Source organism: Pinus tabuliformis, chromosome 5_1 (genome assembly GCF_031772625.1).
Source record: "Pinus tabuliformis cultivar Carrire ecotype Pingquan chromosome 5_1, CPIR1, whole genome shotgun sequence".
NCBI classification, from domain to species: domain Eukaryota; kingdom Viridiplantae; phylum Streptophyta; class Pinopsida; order Pinales; family Pinaceae; genus Pinus; species Pinus tabuliformis.
Window position 1 is genome coordinate 397,870,774 of NC_142305.1, and position 24,755 is coordinate 397,895,528.

General features: G+C 37.4%; 1 long non-coding RNA gene, 1 other non-coding gene and 1 pseudogene across 2 annotated transcripts; 1 reads left to right on the forward strand and 2 right to left on the reverse strand.

Annotated features, from left to right (window-relative positions):
• Window positions 1–10,196: 10,196 nt before the first annotated feature.
• LOC149165143 (putative apyrase 7 pseudogene) lies at window positions 10,197–16,275 on the reverse strand (annotated as a pseudogene).
• On the reverse strand, window positions 11,142–13,080 carry LOC149165144 (uncharacterized). The gene is made up of 2 exons (XR_016260724.1): window positions 11,844–13,080; window positions 11,142–11,342 (listed from the first exon to the last, which is right to left on the reverse strand). It is a non-coding gene; the product is annotated as an uncharacterized LOC149165144 (long non-coding RNA).
• A 5,185-nt stretch (window positions 16,276–21,460) lies between the features above and the next one.
• Window positions 21,461–21,533, forward strand: TRNAA-UGC (transfer RNA alanine (anticodon UGC)). Its single transcript has one exon. It is a non-coding gene; the product is annotated as a tRNA-Ala (tRNA).
• Window positions 21,534–24,755: the final 3,222 nt, after the last annotated feature.

A 24,755-nucleotide genomic window follows, 5' to 3' on the forward strand; every position in this document is an offset into this window, starting at 1 on the left:
AGGTTGTGTGTTCGATTCACGCCCGGTTGAATTCGTAAAATCTGATATCAGGTTTTGGTTGCTGGTCTTTCTGCCTTGTTTGACTCTTGTTGCTTTGTTTGTTTTTGGTTTAAACGTTTCCACAATCTTTTGTTATGGCGCACTCTACTGTTTTTGCTGCCCTGAGACGTTTGCACATTCTTTTGTCAGGGCATTCTACCTGTTTTTGCTGCCTTCAAAAGGACTTGCAATTTCACAAACTGGAAAGAGATTTCTATTGTAGATTTATTTTATAACCAATCAATAAAGAAAAGAGAAGGGATCCCTCGAGCGCTAGTGAAAAACCTTGTTTTGATGATGAATTGGGTAAAACCTTGTTTTGATGATGAATTGGGTTGATAATGGAGAATGATGAAAAATTCTCAAAAGTCAAAAAAAAACACATAGTAAAAACAAATGAAGAAATAAGATTGAATGATTGAGATGTTTAAGTAGTAAAATACATTGAAAAAGGAAGAGCTAAGAAAAAACAAAAGATGGCAAAGTGAGGACACCCTTTTATTAACAATTATTCTTGATTAATACCAAATTGATTTTTTATGTCTACCAATGGAGAGTTGGTAGGAATATTTACATGTCAAACTCAGTTAAGCTAGACACAAATGTCTATTTTGAAATTGATTAGAGTTAAAACTAGCATTTGCACCTTATGTTGCAAAGGAAACGCCGTAAGGCATAGAGTGGTAAGGCATAGAGTGGGGAAGAATAGCGACATGTGAATGGACATTGTTGAAAGCAAGGGTGGACGATAATGTGTATTCTGAAAATGGATATTTTGTTATGGTCAACCTAATGCATTCATTAATTAGATGACAACAAAAAAGTTTCGAGCCCAGGTTGAACCAACACAAATCTTTTCTACAAGACTGAAATTGCCTAAATGATTCCTCAATTAATGGAAATAACCATTTCCCTCCTCTAATACCTAAAATACATTGTAGGAGACCGATTTTTCAAGTAACTTAATATAACTAGCAATTGCCCCAAAAAGTGCAAAGAGAGGTCGATTACAAACAAGTTTTTTTATGTATAAAGTGTTGAGAATGGAGGATCTCGGATTAGACTTTAGTTGGACTCTGTTGGTTTGGGAGATGTATCATGTGTTACCATTTGTGCATATTATGGGCATAAAGTTGGTTATGATGATGGAGATTATTTTCAACCAATTGTGTGTTGGCAACAACTTTTGTGAATTCCTTGGATAAGATTCGATCTTCTGGATAACGGAAATTCCAGTGTCCATTTAGTCTATACTAGAGTACAATGATTGTTGGCAAAGCTAAAGAAACTGCCATCAATGTATAGAGCCAATGTAACTGGTAGTCATCATTTTTATCCATACAGGGCTATGATTATAGGTACCAACCATTTGAGCAGGCAGGGGGTGTATTTGCTAAATAGGGATCATGTTATCCTCGTGGAGTTATTGGTTGCACTTAGAAAATATAAAGTAGGATTGAGCATCGACTATTTGGCAGGATGGAATTTTTGATAAGCGCTGGCCAATTTTATCTATTGTGTAATCATTTCCCTGATTTAAAGGCTGCTCTGAGTTACTAATAGAGACGGTTCTAAAAGATAAGGCTTCGAGAACCTTACTTTAGTTGGTGGAGGCTTAGTACATTTTCTTCTGAAGCTTTGGCCTCAAACTCGAAAGCTACTTGTAAAGCATTCTCCAAAGCATTTATACTAAGCAGGTCCATTTTTCTTTGGATATTTTGGTTGAGAGTCCTCTGAGAAGTGAGTCGAGGAACTTCCAATTCGTCACCATGGACTTGAAGCCATCAAAAATATTGTTTGATGCCTTTGACTAGGTACTTGCCTTACATGAATCCACTGCTTCATGATTTCCTCTGCTTTCCCCTTCAGGTATAACCTATCTTGTATTTCTTGCTTGAAGCATATCAAAGTTTGTGTAGGAGGTGAATTTGAGTTGACTAAGTCTCGTACAAGAGCCCACCGCCATGTTAAGGGTTGGTCGCTCCATACTGACTTCTTTTAGTATCAACTTCTATGCATCATTCAGTTGTTATATTTGAAAGAAGGCTTCTCGTACAAGAGCCCACCACCATGTTATGGGTTGGTCACTCCATACGGACTTCTATTAGCATCAACTTATGTGCATCATCCAATTGTTACATTTGAAAGAAGACTTCTAGGCTTTGTAATGAAGCATCCATCACTTATATTTTAGGATTAAAAGCTTGATATATAGTTCATATATCAGTGATGTTATTGTCCCATAATACCATAAGACTGAAAGATTCATATCTGGTTGGAATTTCGATGATAATGACGGCCTCACATTCTGCTAGACTCCACATTTTCTGAAAGGCCGGGAACATATTTTTCATTTTAGATGCAATTGTTGGTTGTCAAATATGTCTTATACATTATTTTTATTGGACTTCATGCCTGTAGAGATATTTACTCTTGGCTACTTCCCCAGCCATGATAGAGAAAAGGAGCCCAAACACTTGTGAAGCTTCTTCCTCTGCATAGGTGGTGTGTCAAAATGGGTTCTCTTTTTGGCAGACATTTGAGTAACGGTCTTCCGCCAATATAAGATTCTGGTATGCAAGTATAATTTCAACATAGAATTGCCTACATGAACTTAGACCTGAACATTGCCTGAGAATAGAGACTTCAAAGCTAGTTCTTCAAGCGCATGTAATGTAGATTCATTTAGAAAAAGGATGCGTGAAGACAATTGTAATGTTGAAGACAGACTTTGATCACCATATTGAGGAACTAACATTGTGCCCGAGCCCTACTGGCTTGAGAGTTTTGACAGGGTTTGTGTTCGACTAATATAGTCAACGAAGGTGAGTATTGAATAGGTTCTGATTGGACCACAAAACCATGATGAGTCTCAATGATTCCTCAGCAAGGCATCAACCAAAACAAAGCAGGAATTACACAAGCCTTTCGGGATGCTCTCTAAAGAAGCATGAAACTTCTCATTGTGTTCAGCAACATTTCTATTGAAGGTCAAGTTGGCTCATGTAAAGCAAGGGAAGTTTTGCATCTTCCACAACTTCACATTGTCAAAGACAGTCGTATTCTCTTGTCCAATGTAAGAAGAGAGAACACTTACAATGCAATATATTCATAAAAACATACTAAGAAATGATAGTTATCAAGATAGAATCTGAATTCAAATGTGGATACCGTACAATACAGAAAACAATTGGCCCACAAAACTACAGTTCATAAAATTTTAGGAGTTCTCAGTATACATATTATTAAAGCAAAAACATGCACTTCTTCAAATTTATTGAAAAAAATAGGCATGTGGATAGTCCAGACTAATTTTATCAAAAATTTTAATGATTGTATAACATAAACCCCTACAAAAATGCTCAAAGGTCCGTTGAGCCTTCTGATGCAATCCCTTCAAGAAATGTATTTCCTTATGATACACTATAAACTGTACGAAACCCAACAAAAACTAGAGTAGCAGGTCTTCTCTAAAGAACATTAGATTTATTATTGAGATTATTACAAGTTTGATTTAAAAAAGTTGATAGCCATCACACTATTTTCTTGTGCTTGGTGGGTGTATGTATTTGTTTGCGTGTGTTGTGATTCTACTTTTGATAATGCAAATGATGTAACCTATTCTAGGTGTTCTGGAAGTAAGAAGGATATGCACAGACATTAGGTACACCCTTTCAAGTTGAAAAATAAAAAATAAATAAGCACATATCAAACAGAGAATATATGACTAAATACCTAGTGGAAGCTACTTATTTAGTATGTTGGCTCGGTTGGCATGCTTCATTTGAATGTAACTTTGTTTATGAAGGTCTAAGCAGGCCTTTAAGGTGCAGGCAACAGTGTCCCAACTACAAATGCAGTCTCCTCGAGACTTCACAGATGAACAAAATAGACAAACCTCTCTAGGCATCAGCAGCAGCATAGTCTTCTGAAATCTCCCATGGCTAGCTCCTAAAACGTCGTTAAACCATGCACTGAATCATTGTAAACGCTCACTGTATCTTAAAAAATTATTATTACTTGTAAAATTTGTCATTGAAAACAGAATTTTTGTGCGACAGGATAAACAAATTAGTGCAGCACGGACAATCAAGTGAGGATCCGCAGGTTGTTAAAAGGCGAGCCCGTTCGAAAATGCACCTCCCCTTTGAACTTTCTCATTAAATAATTTTAGGTCAAGGGGACCCATGTGAAGGCTTCATAGCAGCACGGATTAAGAGCATATGGATGCTGGTTATATGGATCTTTCAATTTTTGTAACATGTCAAAGGCTGTACTTGAATGGAGTGGTGTTCATTTTTTATGAAATGAAATAAAGTGCGAGGTTGAACTGCAGGGAAAATGGACACCATTTTTTCCAATAGAATTAATTTAGATTTATTTTAAATATAAATCTAACATGAGTTTAGAGGGATTTAATTTATTTAACAAATATTATTTTAATGTTTTGTGTGGTTATTTTTTTTATTTTTGTTTTTGTAAAGTTTTATTTTTTATTTTATTTTGGTGGATATGAGCAAAATTTCAACTTTGATGATGGAGGGACACCCTTACACATCATACTCGATCGGTTTAATGAGACAAGTAAGAAACTTGCAAACTAATGACACTAAGTAAGTTAAAAGACAGGAGAATGGAAAAAAGGGATGCATGGAAGGTGTTGAGTATGAAATGATATAGCCACTCTATTTTAATTTATTTAGGCTTATTATTCTTAATGAGGTTGGACAAGTCCCTATATGGTTACACTTCACTAGAAGGAGGATATAACCACAAAAATGAAATAATGCAACAAGTATAAGTTCCAAGCATCATGATTCATTTCCAACTTCAACCCACAATCTTTACATCCCAATATACTAAATGAAAAATATTCTTATGAATAAATGACTAATGTACCTCATGCGTGTTGAGTCTCCATCATTGGATGAGTACACTTATTTCAAAAAATGACCTGAGCATATGAGAAAGATGCATCACAAGAGTTGTGTATGTGGATAATGTCAATTATTATTTCTATAATGTGAATCATGGAGGGATGATGATTATTATCTCATGATGCCCATGGCTTCTTTCAGCCTGCCCTTCACCAGGTATCACCGCGGGGACTCCCAAACGAATGGCAGAACGAAGATGCAATACACGGCCGAGGGGATCGAACCCGCGACGTGCATATATCTCCAGTTGCTGGAAAAGTAGGACAGAGCCGGCAGCACTGCTATGCCGAGAGAAAAGAAGTAGAAAGTCGACATGCCAACCGGTGCTCTCTTGGACGGTCCGACGGCTTCCGTCGCCAAGACGAACGACGACAACCCCAGGCCACCATTGCTAATTCCCGTCAATAGACGGAGAATTAAATAAACCCAGAAATTCGGCGACATTGCCGTCAAGAAACCAAAAAATGGCATTGCAGATGCAGACCAACTTCAAGACACCCTCACGCCCCAGCGAAGAATCCGATAGATGCCCAGATATCCCTGCACTTGTATCAAAAAATAAATCAGAAACTGAAAGAAAATCTTAATGGCGATCAGCCGTCAGATATAAAAGCGCACAGGGGCTGAAAATATCAATTACCGAGCAAACACCCGACAAAGAACGCAGACTGCAAAAACCCAACTTTGTATTTCTGACCGCAGACGAGATCCCATCCGCAGACCGTCGAAACCCCGGGGCCTCCGTCCCAGTCCCATGAGGCCGGGTCCATGGAGCATATAGATCCCGTCGGGCTGCAGGATTCGAACCTTGGCTTCACGGAAAGGAAACCCTCTGGAGTTTTCCCTCCATTGCAATGCCAATGGGGTTCATAGTCGGCGAAAATCATGACCATCGTAGGAAAGGCCTCCAGTGTCCGTGCGAGGCTCGACAGCAAGAAATGCTTAATCTGCCACCGCCCGAACAATAACTCAGAAGACACAGAGGCCATTGGGTTGGGAGACAAAAGGACAGTGTGAGGATCAACGACCAAACTTCCTTCAATCGTCTAACACCACAAATCTACGGTCAACAATAAGACATGGCATCGGCTGGGGCAATTCATTTCAAAGGGAAATGCCTTACGGCGTAATGAATTGAATTTTGTATCCCAAACTCGGTCAACAATAAGACACGGCATCGGCTGGGGCAATTCATTTCAAACGGAAACGCCTTACGGCGTAATGAATTGAATTTTGTATCCCAAACTGTTTTCGAAATTATATCCATATGGATTAACTGTTAATAGTTGTTGTGAAGATCTATGATAAACACTTCACTGTTTTTGTGGAGATCTATGATAAAGATCTATGATAAACACTTCACTGTTTTTGTGGAGATATATGATAAACACTTGCACTAGTGGATCACTTTGAAGAATACCTGCAACCAGGGCAAAGCCATGTCCAAATGACTTGGTCAGCTAGCCAAATAATGCTAGAACATAAATTATAAACTAATGAATATATTCTCTATTCTCAGGAATCCTCTACTTTTTATATTCGGATCATATAGATAATGAGATCAACATATATGAATCAGAATAAGTGATTAATAAACCAACACAAATCCACAATACAACGAAAGTCACCTTCCTGATCTTAAAATGACCTTGCATTCTGCCACCAACCAGCATTTTCTATTAATTAATTTAACAAGAGTTCTCTCTTGTTTATTTAAACTGCATGACTCCATTCCATTAGGCCTGCACAAAATTTAATTTGAATATTATTAAATGCAGGCCTGCTAATGGTGATGGAGTAGTTGATGGCCACCATTTCCAAATCTTATATTAAGTCGTAGAGATGGAAATCGTGCTATAAATATATATATATATAGTTAGTCACATTAGCAATTATAATTCAATGGTGCTGGCTTGGGCATTGATTTTGAGAATATCATCATTCAAATTCAAAATTCAAGTAAGCAACCTGCCTACTACTGCCTACTCTTTCCGAATCAAAAAGGGAAGTTATTGGTTTTTTCTCATTTCAAGGATAATCTGTGTTATGAACTCACAAAGAGTTTATTATAGATAATAGAATTTTTCGTCCAATTTCTGTGTTGCAGGGTTTTTTTCTTTTCTTTTCTTAGTGCTGTTCCCTGCAATTGGAAGTTATATTGAGTGGTAGATTCATCGTAACTGCTATGTATTAATCATGGATAGGGATCATTATGAATAATATGTACATGTGCATGGGAAATGATAAGCTCTTGCTGCTTGCTCTATTAATGATGAAGGGAAAGCGTGAACTTTCACAGGAAGTCCTCAATTTTTGGAATATTTGATGGCGTCTAAGCTGGCGGTAGAGGATAACTTTGACTTTCTCCATCCATGGCACTGAAATTCTATCTTCGCACAGATTTTCCTAAAGCTAGAATCTCATCAGAAAGCCTTTTCAACCTTAAATTTCCGATAAAACTTTAATGCTCTTAAACTGTTTAGGTGTGCGTATTATATGACTTGGAATTCTGAAACTGAGTCTAACTTGAGAGATTTTGAACCAGAACTCCTTGATGTGTCAGTCTTAATTATTCAAAATCATTGAAATTGGTACATCCAGGAATTTTACGAAGTAAAGATGGAATTGTACCACTAAGTAAGATAAAACAAGATGGATTTCTGCGACGAATTAATAGATCAAAACATCATAATGAGAGTCCATGAACTCATGGGTATCTTAACGTAGATAAAACTGAGTGAATGAGGAAACTTGCAGGCATAAAGTAGAAACCTGAGCTTAGAGAAGCCAAAAAGCACAGTAGATTTTGGAATAGAAATAAGCTTTCCTATTTTGGGTATTCTAAGATATCTGTTTTTGTATTTGAAAAATCAGGTGACGTGGCAAATTTATCTCGACACCAGACTTGTGACTGAATTTTGATAATGTTGGTCTGTGATGAACAATTGAAAGGCTACAGTCCTTAATGTGAATAACCTATGCAAAATTATCTTTAACTGCTTCAATATAAATGAGTTCCATGGCCTTACAAGAAGGAAAAGTGTCTGATACCAACTTGACAACTTCTGATAAAAACAGCATACATGATACAGTACAGAAAATCATACAAAATATTAAGAGTTCAAAAAGAGAATTTGTTGGTGGAAGTACTCTGGTAGAGGATCTCGATGCTGAAGGTGCACTCAAATATCATAGAAGGAAAAGCAACCGAAAAAATCCCAAGTACTTTCAGAAAAGAAAACTTGTTGCTGGAAAGAGCAAATCTACATCTTCAAGATCATTCAAAATATACCAGGGATTTACCGATGAAAACCATCCTGCAGCTCTGAATTCCTTCCATGAGTTTACACTGCCTGTAGATGAAGATGATTTTTCATTGATTAGTTCTCCCGCTAATACTTGCAAAGAAGAAAGCTTCGAACTTGTTTTAGATGACAATGGGGCTTATACTATAGACCCTTACATTGGGCCTTATGACCATAAAACTTTAAGGGAGGAAAATCTGCAAAACAACATCGACATACAAAGAAATGTTGAAGAGTTTGGGGGTTGTCAAACAATTTCAAGAAATGGATGCAGACTTCCTTGGTCCTGGTTTGGAAGGCGAAATGGTAGAGGTAAAAAATTGAAGGGCATCAGAGGGAAGAGGTTTTCATGTGGTGTGCTGGTTGCCAATAGGAGAAAATCACTCTTGATTCTGCTAGTACTCTGCACTATCAAGAACCTATTCAATTTGAATATGTTACAGATTTTTCTTCCTCGGATTGCTCCTATTCAAAGGATGAAATCCCATTGGTCAGATCCCCCCCCACACGAATGTTTTAACCTTGGACTCACCTCTGGACGATTATGGTGATTCTCCCCAGGTAAACAACAGACGTTTCAGTGAGCTAGATCTCCATCCTCTCATCAAAACTCATCACAGGACCAGAAAGTCAGGGATTAGTGAATATGAGACAGAGGAGGAATCCTTACAGATGAGGACTAACGAAAACATGTTAGTGAATAGAAGCTTGAGTCAAAAGTACAGTCCCAAGTCTTTCGAGGAACTGGTTGGGCAGAGCATTATTGCTCAAGCTCTTTCCAGTGCAATTAACAAAGATAAGATTGCACCCTTTTATCTTTTTCATGGGCCCAGAGGTACAGGGAAGACATCTGCTGCAAGAATATTTGGTTTTTCTTTGAATTGCATGGCTGATTGCAATGCAAAGCCCTGTGGAAATTGCAACGGGGGAAAGAATAAGAATAAAGAATAAGAAAGCTTTCGCCAACAGAGAACGAGAATGCCGAGGAGCCCTGAAATGAGTGACCACAAAGTAGAGCGATCAAGTGAAGAACTGGTGTGAACTGGTGTGAATATTCGGCTCACTGTGTACCATGGGTTTTCTGTCACCTTCTTCACCGCCGAATGGATGGACGGCTCTCCTCACCACACCCTGCCATCTTCGTCAAGGGACATGATCCGCTTCATAGAGCTCCCTGATGTTCAGATCGAAGGGGATCGAGGCGCCTCAGATTGCTGTCCTCTCTCATCCATCCACAGACGCTTGGCCTCTCTTCGGTGACGCTTGGTTTCTAAAAAGGCCGATGATCTAATGGTTGGAGTTTATTCCATCGTCTAACAATCGATCTAAGGGCCCATAACCAGACACCGCGGCACGGAGGGGAGTTCCTCTCAGAGGGAACGCCTTACGGCGTAATTACGGTATTCCAACCACTATTTTCTGCCATTTTGGCTCCGAAAAATGACATTTCCTAAATTTAAGATCAATTTTCTTTCCTGATTAAAAAATTGAATGATATAAATCAAGTACATTGTTGTAATAATTATTTGCCATTGGTATAAATTTAAATAGTCTAAAAGGTTTGGAGACTAATTGAATCCTATGAACTTGGAGTTTGACTATTAAAGATAACACATGAATGAACTGCCAATGAACTGTGTTCAGAATCTTCCTTTTAACCTCTGAAAAGTAAAGAAACTTTACACTGCCAGGAAACAACACGGGTCCCAAGAGATTTCGAAATTTCCAAAAAGAATAAAATGATAACTCTATAATATGACATTTGGCTGTCAGCGACCTGAAGTTGAAAAAAAAATGTTATTTAAAATGCATTTATGTTACAAATATCCATCAAAGACGCTAAGCGAGATGAATATGCTAACATTACAGATAAAATTAACAAGATCCAACCATCCGCCAAAATGTAGAGAGACCAAAAATACAATTCGCAATATTTTAGTATATATTTCAGTTGTGCTGTAGGGATCTCCCCTCAATACATAAAGAACCAGCCCAGAGATGCTGCATAAAGCTACACTCGCTTAACAAGTTGATATTCCAGATTCTCCTGTAATGTACACTTTTGAGAAAAGCACAGCCTTTCTCTAAAATCTATATACAGCTTCTAGCCATCACAACTTGACGACATGGCTCTCTAAAACTGATAAACTGAGATCTTCTCTTGATTGTGATCGTCGACTCTGCAACCGCATTTGACCTCTGTGAGGCGTCCACAAGGGTCCAGTATCAGTTTGTATTTGCCCCAAATTGCTTGGAAAACACAATCCAACTGACACAGTTGACTGGTGCTTGAGAGAATCAGCATGTTGCACACTTCCACCCCCAAGGCTTTGCGCAAGTCCAAATGGTTGCTGACACCCTGAATTTGAAGGGCTAAGTGGTATCTTTGCTCTTCCATCCCCTGAAAATAATGAAGAAAAATAATTCCAGTTACATTACAGAATATGATGCTTGGGAAAACACAGACAGAAATCATATACAATTTGCAACATCATGATTCATAACTGTTTTAATTTCATTTCAAGGAAGAATAAACAACATTATTAGAATTACATGACAAATGAATTTGGAAGGTTTCCTGTGATGAGATCAATAAAGTAGATACAAAATCCTTCTTGTAAAGTAAAACTAAACAATAGAAATCTTAATGGCGACCACATGAATTTCTATCCCATCCAATCAGGATTAGTAGACTGAGCATGTTATTAAAAGAAGCAAAGCTTCTCCCCCGAACCACTTATAGGGAAGGCAGTTTCACAACACATGAGACAGAATAAAATGGGGGAAACTAGTTGTAAAACTGATAAACTGAGATCTTCTCTTGATTGTGATCGTCGACTCTGCAACCGCATTTGACCTCTGTGAGGCGTCCACAAGGGTCCAGTATCAGTTTGTATTTGCCCCAAATTGCTTGGAAAACACAATCCAACTGACACAGTTGACTGGTGCTTGAGAGAATCAGCATGTTGCACACTTCCACCCGCAAGGCTTTGCGCAAGTCCAAATGGTTGCTGACACCCTGAATTTGAAGGGCTAAGTGGTATCTTTGCTCTTCCATCCCCTGAAAATAATGAAGAAAAATAATTCCAGTTACATTACAGAATATGATGCTTGGGAAAACACAGACAGAAATCATATACAATTTGCAACATCATGATTCATAACTGTTTTAATTTCATTTCAAGGAAGAATAAACAACATTATTAGAATTACATGACAAATGAATTTGGAAGGTTTCCTGTGATGAGATCAATAAAGTAGATACAAAATCCTTCTTGTAAAGTAAAACTAAACAATAGAAATCTTAATGGCGACCACATGAATTTCTATCCCATCCAATCAGGATTAGTAGACTGAGCATGTTATTAAAAGAAGCAAAGCTTCTCCCCCGAACCACTTATAGGGAAGGCAGTTTCACAACACATGAGACAGAATAAAATGGGGGAAACTAGTTGAAGGATCAAAGCACCAAAGACAATAGAAACAGATCTACAAACTGTAGTCCTGGACTTAAATTTCAGTTCAATGATAATACATGAGAAGAGTAGAACATGCAGCCTACCTCCTACAATGGATGTCAGCCCATCCCCTAGAATTGCCTTATTTGATCCTTTTTTAGTTTTTTATAGTAGCTTCAACCACACCAGTTAGCAATTCTGGAAATGAGTTCAAACAACTTTAGGAAAATGGAAAAGAAGAGATGAAATTCCTCATTGTAAATAAATGTCAGTTGCATCAGAACCAAGCCCATAAAAAAAGAAATCCAATCAGATCCAAAACGTATCCATGTTTACAGTATGTGTAAACAAAGCTAAAGCTTTTGGAGAGATGCAAAAGTGGTGAACTTCTATTCGATCCTTGCTAATTCTGTCCATGATATGAACAACTTCCCCATATAACTCCGTTTGTCAAGAATAACTTAGAGCAATGCCTTTGGAGAAAAAAGGAAATGATAAGCAAATAATGAGCATGTAAGAGGTTGGGGAAAGTTAAGCCTAGATCACACGGGAAACACATTCAACTTGAGTTTGTCACCATGTTGATGGTTATCCCCTGGATTAACTACCTACGAAGGTGCACTGTCTTCGATATCTCTTGCATGTAAAATTTTCCCTCAATTTCCAGGATCGAAGAAGTATGCATTGTATTAAATTATAACCAAAATTGGAATCAAACTATTCTAATGTTAAAAACTTCTTCTGAATGTCACTCATCAGAAAAGGAATGCATTGCCATGGATCAGTGGCCAATGAAGAGGAGCATAAAAAAAATAGTGACAAGCATGATCTGCAATGTTACAATTGATGTTATAGCTCAGATCTTTTTGACACATTTCACAAGCAGGGAACAAGGAAAGAATCCTGAGCATATGACCAGAAACAAGGGTCAACTAAGATGCCCTAAGGCACATGCCAAGAAACGTGTTGGTGTGAAAACAGAACTAGAGAGGACACTCCTTTGTGACCAGATGCTGAAAAGAGTCATGGCTATGCAGGTTAGCCCAGTAGCAAATTTAGGCACTATGGATCTGGTCTTGAATAGAAAAAACGAAATAACTAATTGCTAGATTCCTGTTTGCATATTAAATACAAGGGGTGAAAAACATATCATTAATAATTTCTCAGTACTACAAGGTACCTCCAGGGAAATACACTTGCTGTTTCTTCAATTTGGTCGCTTCTTTAACATAGTTACGACACATACTAATGACCACACAACATTTCAAATTCAAGTTAGCCTCTTTTCCTAAATGACTATCTCGTCCGTAGAAAAGATCAGCTCTATAAACTCTATTATAAGGTTTATAACTTTATTAAGGAACACACACATGGTATGACTTCTACATTTGAGAAATATATGTGTTTTATAATTAAACAAGCTTTGGGAAGTATCCTGTGTACAGTGTTAAATCTTTTATATTTGCTTTAAGGAAGGCATGCTTTTTGAAATTCATGGAATCTCCAAATGTTTCATTGTCCACTTTGACTGTTTGACATAATCCAACAACGTCAACGATATCATGTAGAATGTCATCGAGTATCCCATTCTTCATATCCACAGTTCTTGACTCACGCAAATGGTGCATCAAAGGCACTTGGTTTCATCCTTGTGAACAAAGCATCCAGGAAGGGAGGCACCTCAGCTCACTTGGAATCCCAGAAACCTGATTATGAGGAAACATTAGATGCAGCCACAATGCCACATTATAATATACCCATTTTCCACACAATACTGCCATAGGTGTTCCCAATCATCTGAAACACTTCATAGACTTTAAACCTGTTCTGCATTTAATTGTGTAGTAATCACAAAAATGAAAAATGTGGAACAGCAATAGCCAAACATATCAAGAGCCCATGAGCTTTTAGTCTTGAACAGCTCATGACCTGAGGATGCCTCTTCTGTGGTTTTACCCTTGTTGAGATTAGTGGAACATGAGAAAATTAATTGACATCCTCAACGGGAGTGAGCTGACTTTATTCCACATACTACAGGTTCACATGTACAGATCCTTTGTTGTGTGTTATTTTTTCATGGAACAAATCATCATCATGAGTATAGTTACAGAAATTATAAACTATTGCTAATACTCAGCTGAGCACTAGTCCAAACTAATCGTATTAATCTTCTCAAAACCTTTGGCAAACCAAAGACAACCAAGCATGGCACTCAAGCAACAAACACTTGTAAATTCAATAAGAAACTTAAGTGAAAATTTTATGCAAAAACAGGGGAATCAACATTTCTGTAACCACGGAGGTTAAAAACTTGACATAAGCATAAGATGCAGCGAAGAGTAATAAATGCATAGCCTCTGAAAGAAAAGAGAATTAAAAGGCAACATAAACACAAACATATAGAGGCAGATTGTCAAGTGAGTGAAGGAAAAGAAAAATGATCAATTAAGATTATTCAATTGGTAAAATAAGTTTTTCCTGAGTTAAGGATTATGTGATGTGAATAACTTTGATTAATTTTTTTTGGATCCATCACACTGAGTTTTTTGAGTTGATATTTGGAGGCTTCGAGCCAACAAGTGTTTTTTGAGTCCTGATGGTGAGCCACTCTGGCTGGATCAAAATGTCAACTCAAAAAACTCACTGTGATGGATCTGGAAGAATTTAATCAAAATGGCAAAAAAACTGTTGAAGATGAATAATTTAAAGTTTCAGTTACAGAGCTTACCAGAACGACTTGGAGAAATTCCATTACCGATGGAACAATGCAGCACCTAAAGTCCAAGTAATGCTACCAGACCCCACAACTACTTGTTGCTCCTTCAATTGCAAACCATCTCTCAGGAGTGATACTATATATGGAGCACGAAAACAATATTGTTCTATAAAAGGCTGTGGAACAACACTCCGCTCAGCATCTTGCCAAGTTTTAGTGCAGAACTCCCGACCCTTCTCTAGAACATCATTAAATGAAGCAGCAGCAGATAGATTAAAAAACTTGAACACAACAAAGAAACCTGACATAGCATAGAATTGCCCTTGAGATTGTTGCTGCTGATCACTGATAGCACAAGGATGTTGTTTGCAGTCTGTCCCTGCCCCCGAATGTGACCATTCAGAGGCATTTATGGTTGATTTCGCTAGAGCTTCACATTCTTCCCAGTTGGGCTCACCAATCAACTCAAGCCCTACTCGAGATTCTTCTTTACTTATGTCTCTTCCACCAACCAGAGGACTTCCATTCTGGAGTAAGAAAGAACACTAAGAACATGAGTATTGTTGTCTATAACCAGCATGTATGCAAGGATGATTAAGATGCAACTGACCACCAGAGAATTTCCCACTGTCAGTTTTTAAATTTTTTCTGAGTAGAAGTACAACGGACTTTTCAAAGGCATCATTTAGGCCATAACCTGTAAGAGAATATGCATTTAGATGGCGTTCCATTGTTCCAATGGTCAGATTCAAGCCATATTTAGATTCAAATGTCACCTGTAATGAGGAACCCCCTAAGTCAAGTGCACCAAACGTCTCCAGAATCGGCATATTCTGCAATCTACCCATCATATAATTAAGAGCTACCCATCCATAGTAAGCCTCTTCTACCCCAGTAATTATCCTAACCCAGTTTCTTCGACACATAAATGGAGATTCTTCTAGAATTGACCATGCCTTGTCCAGGATCCATTCTGAATCTGAACTTGGCATCCTGCGAAGCCCTGCTGTGGCCAAAAGGAAAAGAGGGCTATTTTTATGAGCATGAGCGGTATTTGCTTTTCAGCCCACTGGAGCAGTGGTTCCATGGCTGACCTCAACCCTGATTCATTGTGTAAAAGTTTATCAAAACCAGGTTCAGTTTCCATGCGATGATAAGCTCGACCATTCTGTTGCCTTGACTTGCCATCATTACCTTCAGGAAATGGGCGCAGCACCATTGGAAGACTCCCTTGATGCTTGCCATCATTCCGCACCCACTCATACACATAAACTCGGGTACCAGTGCTCCCACAGTCCAAAACTATAGAAAAATGTGATGCCTCTGTACTCCGATAAGATTTTAACCAACCAAATCCCGCAATGATCAGAATTAAAAGCATTAAGAGAAGTAAAAACCCAACAGCCACCTTTAACCAGCATTGTTTTCTCAATGGTGTTGAAGGTAGGCCCTTCTCCTTTGAAAATCTAGTGCCTCCTCCTGTGCCCTCCCTTATCGATGAAGGTTTTGTTCGAAGAATACCAGCACCGCTCAAGGCTAAATCCCCTTCTTCAGAACCAACCTTGCGGTATGTTGAGAAGTCTTGGAGAGACGATGAAAGCCGCAGGCCACCTGTCTTTCCATAACCTGCCCATGCAGACCTGAAGGGTGAAGCTAAGGGCGGCAATGCAGAAGATGAAACAGAAGAGCCAGAAGCTGATGAAGATGCAGAGAAATGACTCGCCGATGATCTAATGGTTGGAGTTTATTTCATCGTCTAACAATCGATCTAAGGGCCCATAACGAGACACCGCGGCACGGAGGGGAGTTCCTCTCAGAGGGAACGCCTTACGGCGTAAATATTACAGTCACCAGAGACAACTAGCATACTACAAATTTCATTACAAATGCCATTGCAAAGAAGAGTGGAATTGCAATATCATGGAATAAGTACTCCTTTAGGAAAAAGGGGAGAAAATGAAAGAGTTAGAGATACTTGCATTTCCGTGTTATTTTACTTCTAAGCCTCAACTAAGCATGTGTTCTTTCCTATATTTTTTTCTTGGTCATGTGTATTTTTGGTATGACTATTGAAAAAGATTAGGAACTTTTATTGAATCTAAACATTTCGTTTTACAATAGTATCAAACTTTGTACAAAGAGAACTTATTTTCTCATGCTTTTGGTTCAACATAAATTTGAGATGACAATTGTGATGGTAGGTAATGACACAAACGATTCTCCAACACTTCTGGTTATTGACATGGACATGGTAATTGTTGCTGGTACATATATATTAATGCAGTTGTTGACATAGTACGTATGAGAAGTAGCTTGGAAAATGTCATTACTTATGTTGAACCTTTTTAAGGAGCACATTCACATAAATCAAACTTTATTACTCATGGACTTTGGATTATAATGTACTAGGTATCCCCATAGCAATTGAATTATTTTTTTCATTAATTGGACATTGTCTTCCTCCATTGATTGTTAGGATTGTCATGGAAGCTTCTTCTATGAGTTGATCTAGTGGATCAAATTAGTGATCAAAATTCAAAATGTGCGACAAAGCTTGAAACCTGAACGAGTGGATAGATCTCGACAATCTAAATTCAACGCAACTCGTTTCACTCAAAACCGATATCGGATGCTCCTGATATCATGTTCTAATCGATCTGGGAAACAACTAAAAATTTTGAATGTGGGTTGTAGGTACACCTATTCAATAGTCTATACATTGACTAGACATTTGACTGGGTTTGATTGAGTATATGGTGGATCAGTCATTGACTTCCACTTGTATCATTTTGATTGGTTGTGGAATGATGATTTTTTTATTGGTTAATGGGTTTTTGATGTGGCCCAATGAGGGACTGCCATGTGGCCTCCACTCATTCATGCAAAAATTTGTTTGGGTCCAAACTGACCTCTAAAGGATCGAATCTGTGACCCAGTAGCAAACACTACAGGCTCTCGCTAATGCATTGTACACATGTTTCTTAACATACTATGGTTTCAGGTGGCACTTAATGTTTAACACAGTGTGTAATGGTGGTTGGGGTCGGGGCTAAGCACCAACCTTGGTCCCTGTGCCCTCCAAACCAAGGGGTGGGACCAAGGGCCAGGGCTTAGCGCCAACCCCATGGTCACGACACCAAACACTTACCATACACTAGAGCTAACCCGAGAAACCGCGGGCGGATAATGTAATTGGGGCCAGCCCCAAGGCCATATGGTGGCCATAAAACCAAGGGTGTGAGCGCAGAGGGAGCCAACCCCAGGACATATGAGCGCCATGTGACCTTACTGCAATAGAAAAGGGGCTCGGAGTTAGGCCTTAGAGTCTCGGCCCCCTATGCGGTCATATGCATGCCACGTGACCCAAATTTTCGGAACCAGGGGCTTAATGGGTGAACTAACGATCCTACAATTTCGCCCATCAGGCAGGAGTGTAGGCAAGAATTGCGCATCAGTTCTAGGTTTGGGGTGCTCAAGCCATGTTTAGGCTGAATTGGTGGATGATTAGATGTAGAATGGAATAAAAACTTGAAACAATCATAATTTACTCAATTTTTGGCCAAATGAGGTGCAGAAAGAACCATAATGGAGGTTTTTGATAGTGTTGGATCCAATGGAGATATCAGCTTTGTTGTTTGAGCTTTGTAAATGCATGTAAACACACTTTTGAGCATTTTAATGAAAGAGGCCTTGCATTGGAAGTTGGACCAGGAGATATCAGCTTTGTTGTTTGAGCTTTGTAAATGCATGTAAACACACTTTTGAGCATTTTAATGAAAGAGGCCTTGCATTGGAAGTTGGACCAGGAGATGTAGTCCAAGAGAGGGGTGAACTCCTTTATCATGCTTTGTGTTGTATGTTTCAGATATGCTTATTTTTTCTCTGTTTGGCTGTAAATTGTGGTTAAAATTTACTTGTTTATGTGTTTAGTAAATTGATCCTCTACCCAAAACACATATAAACTTAACTTACAAATTGTTAAAAATCTTCTAGTTTACGCATTCAGATCATGAGTATTGTATGTTGCTCATTGTTATTAACATATCATAAACGACCATGGAAGTTGGAGTTGTTTCAATCACAAGCAATGTTACATTAGCTACAAATGTAATAACCAAATGATTTTGCATTGTTACTTAAGCAAGGACACCCATGGCATTCTTTTGCTTTGTTTGATTTTGTTGAAACATTTGCACATTCTTTCTCATGGCATTCCACCTGTTCTTGCCCAAAAAGGACTTACAATTTGACAAGCTAGGAAGTAGAGTGGAAGAGATTTTTATAAATGTAGAAGGTATTTCAAGCTATTAAATTAGTGTTGATTTACACCAATGTTCACTCTCTTTCTCTTCCATTCATATATTCCAACTTCACTAGTATTCATATTTGATTTTTGAATTTTTCTAATGGATGTACTTCATAAAAAATTAATCAAGAGACGCTGCTAGGGTCCTCCACTTTGTCTTTCTTAAGGACAAGGGTGAATAAGGTGCCATCAAGAGCTCTTAGTATGGTTTGAGGCCTTTGAGATTCCACCACTACTTCCCATAAATCATTGTTGATCATCATCCATTAGGCTTGGAAAAAATTAGAAGTAAAGTCGTTCAAAGCTAGGGATTTGTTTTTGGGTATGGATTTAACCATTGATTCAACTTCTTCTTAGTTATTCTTGAATAATGGCTTCATTTTGTTTGCTGGTGACTAGTGACAAGATATGTTGCACAATTCTATGCATGCCTACATCTCATTGAGGCTTGGGGTCTAACAAGATATTTATGTAAAACCAGACCATCTCATGTGCCATATCCTCATGGTCCTACACCTTACTGCCTTCCCGATTCTTTAAGGACAAGATGTGATTGTGGTGGTGGTGGTGTTGTAACATACAATTGTGAAAAAAAGGTTGTATTTCTATCCCTTTCCTTTAACCAATGGATTCATGGCTTTTGCTACTATAGGATTGCTTTTTGTTTTCTTCGTTCCTCAAGTTGGGTAAGAATTTTGGCCTCCTCAATTAATTAATTCATCTAATTTGCCTTGGTGGATGGCTTCTTCCTAAATACTTTCCATTTTGACTTTTAAGTCCTATTTGATTTAAGCTAATTTTTGAGGTGTTTTAATTTTTGTTGCAATTGATAAATGGTTTTTCCCTTTATATCTTTCATTTCATCCCATCATTTCTTAACATTGTTTTGAAATGTCGGGTGTTGAATCCAAAATATTTCCAAGTAAAATCACTGGGTTTTTGGTCGATCTTTGATGTCTATGTCTAGCTTGATTAATTAGTGATCTGATCCATGACTTGTGAGTATAAAAGCTTCCATAATATATCATTGGCCATTATATTCATTGAGGTGAGGTATTTGTTAAGTCTAGAGGTTATTTGTTATAAGCCTCCTTTGTGATTGTTTTACGTGTGGATGGCATTAATGGTGTTGGAAGAAGCCATGAAGTCTTGCAATAGAGTAGATTCCGCCACTAATTTCTAATGCCACCCTTCTTTTCCTTAATGGATTTGATCAAGTTGAAATCTTCTAGAATACAGGGCCCTTGAGAGATTAGAAGATTGATCTCCTTGATAGAATTGAGGAAATGAAATTTATGTAAGACCTTAGACATTTGAAAGGAAGTAGACTTATGTAAACCCAATGAGCTGAAATTAGATGGTTAAGATTCTTAAGGAGGAAAACATGTTGAGAACTAAGACTTCTTGAAAGTTTCAATAATTCCTAAACCACCGAATTGTCCTCGGGTGTCAATTGTTATAGGTTGGCAACCTCGTCCCATTTATCTATCAATTAATTTATAACTTCGCATAAAGTTGTAATTTCATAGATCATCATAAAAAATAGATGTTTTGAATTCCATTTCACTTTATTCAAAAGCAAATATTAAATTTTTCTTATTTAAATTATTTTTTTAAATATATAAATATATTCAAACACTTTGTAAAACCATAAATACACAGCATAGATCCATTTTAAATAAGGATCTAACATGAACCTAGAGGGATCCAATTTCCTCACGTGCAATTTGTTTTATGAGCGGATATTATTTAAATGTTTTGTATAATTTTTTTTTTTTTTTTTAGATTTTTAATTTTTATTTTTTTATTTTGATTTAGAGCAAAATTTCAACTTTGATCACTGACAGAGGGACTTACACATCACATTGAGCTCGGATCAATTATATAAAAGATCTAACATGATCCAATTTCTTTAGTATTTTTTTTATGAACATACATTATTTAATATTTTGTATTGTTATTTAATTTTTAGATTTTTAAATTTTTTTATTTTGGCCACTCGGAATAAAATTTCAACTTTAATAACTGACAAATAAAATTACACATCATATTGGATCGTAAAATAAACCTTTCAACTCAATTACATAACTCGATTCTAACCAATTTTAATCTAATTTCTCAAAAAGTAAAATTAGAAAATTAAAACCAAAAAAAGTTCAGAGAGTAATAGAAAAAAGAATGCCCACTTCATCCACAAAAAAAAAAAAAAAACAACCTTGACACTTCCAACTGCGCCGCCTCACCGGTAAGTCGTAACCGTGTTTGGCAGATTGAGCCCGCCAAGCAAACCCCTTTCGTTCCCAAAAGCCTTGAGGACCTCCGTATTCCATATGACCTCGATCTTGGGGTTATCCATCTACATGTTCTTGGGGTTACCCCGAAGGCATCTCGCCTGTGAAAGCATTCTGATTCTTGACAGTGCCCCCACCTCCATTGACGAAAAAGAAAATCAGGGTGCCCTAGCCGAGCAGTTGTAGTCCCACAGAGTGGTGCAGGGCAGCGAACCCGTCGAAATCCAGGCTGTTGGCTCCCACCCAAACGAAGTCATCAAGAATGGATTCCAGATCAGACAGCAGCGGACTATATTGACATGTGGCATGTTTCCTGTAAGAGCTCACCAGATCAAAGTTGGCTGTGAAAATTTCATTCAAAAAACCTGTACGAATAGAGTAAGAGAAAGATGTTTCGAGTTTTGTCATGGGGATGTAGCTCAAACAGTAGAGCGCTCGCTTTGCATGCGAGAGGTACGGGGTTCGATACCCCGCATCTCCAATTATGTTGAGATTTGGATTGTGTTATGGTGCGTTTAACAGAGAATGGCATGTTAAGAATGTGAAGCTTCAACTAATCTAAGAATGTTAAGAGTGACAACATTTTTTTTTCTTTTTCAGAGAAAAAGAGTGATAACATTATGATAACACAGGCAAGCATATTTTGCAATTTCAGTTTGCGCCCATTCCGAGAATAAATTGAAGCTTCAACTAATCTAAGAATGTTAAGAGTGACAACATTATGATAACACAGGCAAGCATATTTTGCAATTTCAGTTTGCGCCCATTCCGAGAATAAATTGAAGCTTCAACTAATCTGCAATTTCAGTTTGCAGGGCTCCAACAACTTTCTGACTCGAGGTAAGAAGGTTGCGTGTTCGATTCAACTAATCTGCAATTTCAGTTTGCAGGGCTCCAACAACTTTCTGACTCGAGGTAAGAAGGTTGCGTGGGTTTAATGTCGAGAATCTGATTGGCACCTAACCAGGAATTGTTTTTTTCTTGGTTTTAAAAAAAAATAAAATTGGGAGGGGCTAGTTCCCAGAAGAGCATATATGGGTCCTCTTTTTGTACATATATACGTGTCAGAGAATCTGACATTCATCACATTTTGTTACATTTACATTACAACCACATTGAAACTTATATATGCTGCTGCGCAGCATTACAAATCGGGATTCAATCGCTAGTGGGGTGCGTGGCAGCCGACTGGCCCAACCATTGATCCATGTACTCATGTTTTTGCCCGCTTGAAAAGAGCATTCAATTTCACAAGCTGACTGGAAATTGAGTTGAAGAGATTTGTTTTCTTTCTTCGTCACAAACCACCTGTTTTTGCCGGATTGAAAAGGGCTTAATTTCACAAGCTGGCTGGAAATTGAGTGGAGGAGATTTTTTATAAATGTAGAAGGTATTTCAAACTGTTAAATTACTGTTGATTTATACCAATGTTAACTGTCATTCTCTTCCCTCCATATATTCTAATTTAACAAGTATTCATCTTTTGTCATGGCATTCCACTTCTTTTTGCCACTTTGGAAAGGACTTGCATTTTCACACGCTGGAAGGTGAGTAGAAGAGATTTTTTATAAATGTTGAAAGTGTCTCAAGTTATTAAATTAGTGTTGATTTATATCAATATTCATTTTCTTTCTCTTCCCTTCATATATTCCAACAGTAAATTCCAACTTTACTGGTATTCATTTGTGATGTGCCCTGTGGATTTATTTCATAACAAATTAATCTAAAGAAGAGAAGGGAAGGAACATTAGTCCATAGAAGAGAAGAGAAGAGAAGGGAAAAGAAATCTCCTTCCTCTTTCCCCGAAAAGGACTTACAATTTGACCAGCTAAGAAGTAGAGGGGAAGCTATTTTTATAAAAATAGAAGCTATTTCATGTGGTTAGATTTACAACAATTTTCACTCTTTTTCTTGGCTTCATATATTTCAACTTCATTAGTATTCATCTTTGATTCTTGAATTTGTCTCATCAATCTATTTCATAACAAATTAATCCAGAGAAGGCAATCCCCTCCCTCAAGCTTGGCCAATGGAAAGCTCTTTTTTTTATTATGAAGAATTGGTTTGATAATAGAGAATGATGAAAAGAAAAATGAAGAATTTTCAAAAGCCACAAAAAGGAGGCAAAGGAGAAACAAAAAAATGAAGAAGGGAGACTCAAGAGGAGGTGAATGATTGAGATGTTTAAGTAGTAAAAATACACTGAGAAAGGGGGAGCTAAGAAAAAATAAGAGATCTTTGAATGAGGACACCCTTTTGCTAACAATTATTGTTAATTAATGCTAATTTGATTTTTTATGTCTACTAATGGAGAGTTAGTAGGGATATTTACATGTCAAACTCAGTTAAGTTGGTCAGAGATTTCCATTTTGAAATTGATTAAAGTTAAAAATATTATGGTCATGAGAGACAACTAGCATACTACAAATGTTGTTTCCAAGGAGGGTGGATTTGCATTATTATGGAAGAAATGCTCCCTTAGGAAAAAGTGGATAAAATGAAAGAGCTAGAGGTACTTTCATTCCATTGTCATTTTACCCCTAAGCCTCAACCAATCATTTGTTTCTTCTTATACTTTTTCGTGGTCATGTATATTTTTAGTAAGACTATTGAAAAAAGTTAGGAATTTTTATTGAGCTCTAAACATTTCGTTTTACAATAATATCAAGCTTTGTATAAAGAGAACTTATTTCCTCATTCTTTTGGTTCAAAATAAATTTGAGACGATAGTTGTGATGGTAGGTAACGCCATCAATGATTCTCTAACACTTATGGTTGTGGATGTGGACATGGTAATTGTTGCTAGTACAAATGTACTAATGAAGTTGTTGACATAGAACTAATGAGAAGTAGCATGGAAAATGTCATTATTTATGTTGAACCTTTTTAAGGAGCACACTCACATTAATCAAGCTTTATTACTCATGGACTTTGGATTATAATGTAATGGGTATCCCTGTAGCAATTGAATTATTTTTTCATTAATTTGGCATTGTCTTCCTCCACTGATTGTTGGTATTGTCATGGAAGCTTCTTCTATGAGCATTGTATGTTTCTCATTAATATTAACCTATGTTGCCAGGAAATGTGGGTTCGAGGACGAGGACGGGGACGGGTACGCCATTTTTCGAAACAAGGTGTATGGGTTCATCAGGGGTATATTATAATTTATATATATTTTTTATAAATTATAATATATATGAATTTGTATATTTTTCAACTTTAAACAAGAAAATTAAAATATTTATGATTTAAACTTTAAATATTTAAACATGCACATCATTGAACATTCAACATTCACAATGAAATTTCAAAATTTATAGTTTGATATCAAGTGCAAATTGGAGTTTACATATTAATAAGAATCATGATATATGTCCATTGTCATACTACATTCAAAATTTGTCTTAAGGCATCTCCAAACAAGAACTGGGAAATTTTAAAATACTAAAACAAAAATACCTAATAGTGAACAATGGCTTCCTCAAGCGATGTCATCAACATCACTCAGATCTTCAGTTAGCATGCTCTCCAAGTAGGGATCACTCTCATCCTGAGGCTCTTGCTCATCCATAGCAATTGAAGGTAGCTTAATAAGGCCAGCTGGTTGTATCTCCTCGTCCACACACATAGCATCGTTTGTGTATTGGTCCCATCCCTTGAAAGGACCATCGTATCCAGGGTCTTTTCGAGATATGAGACA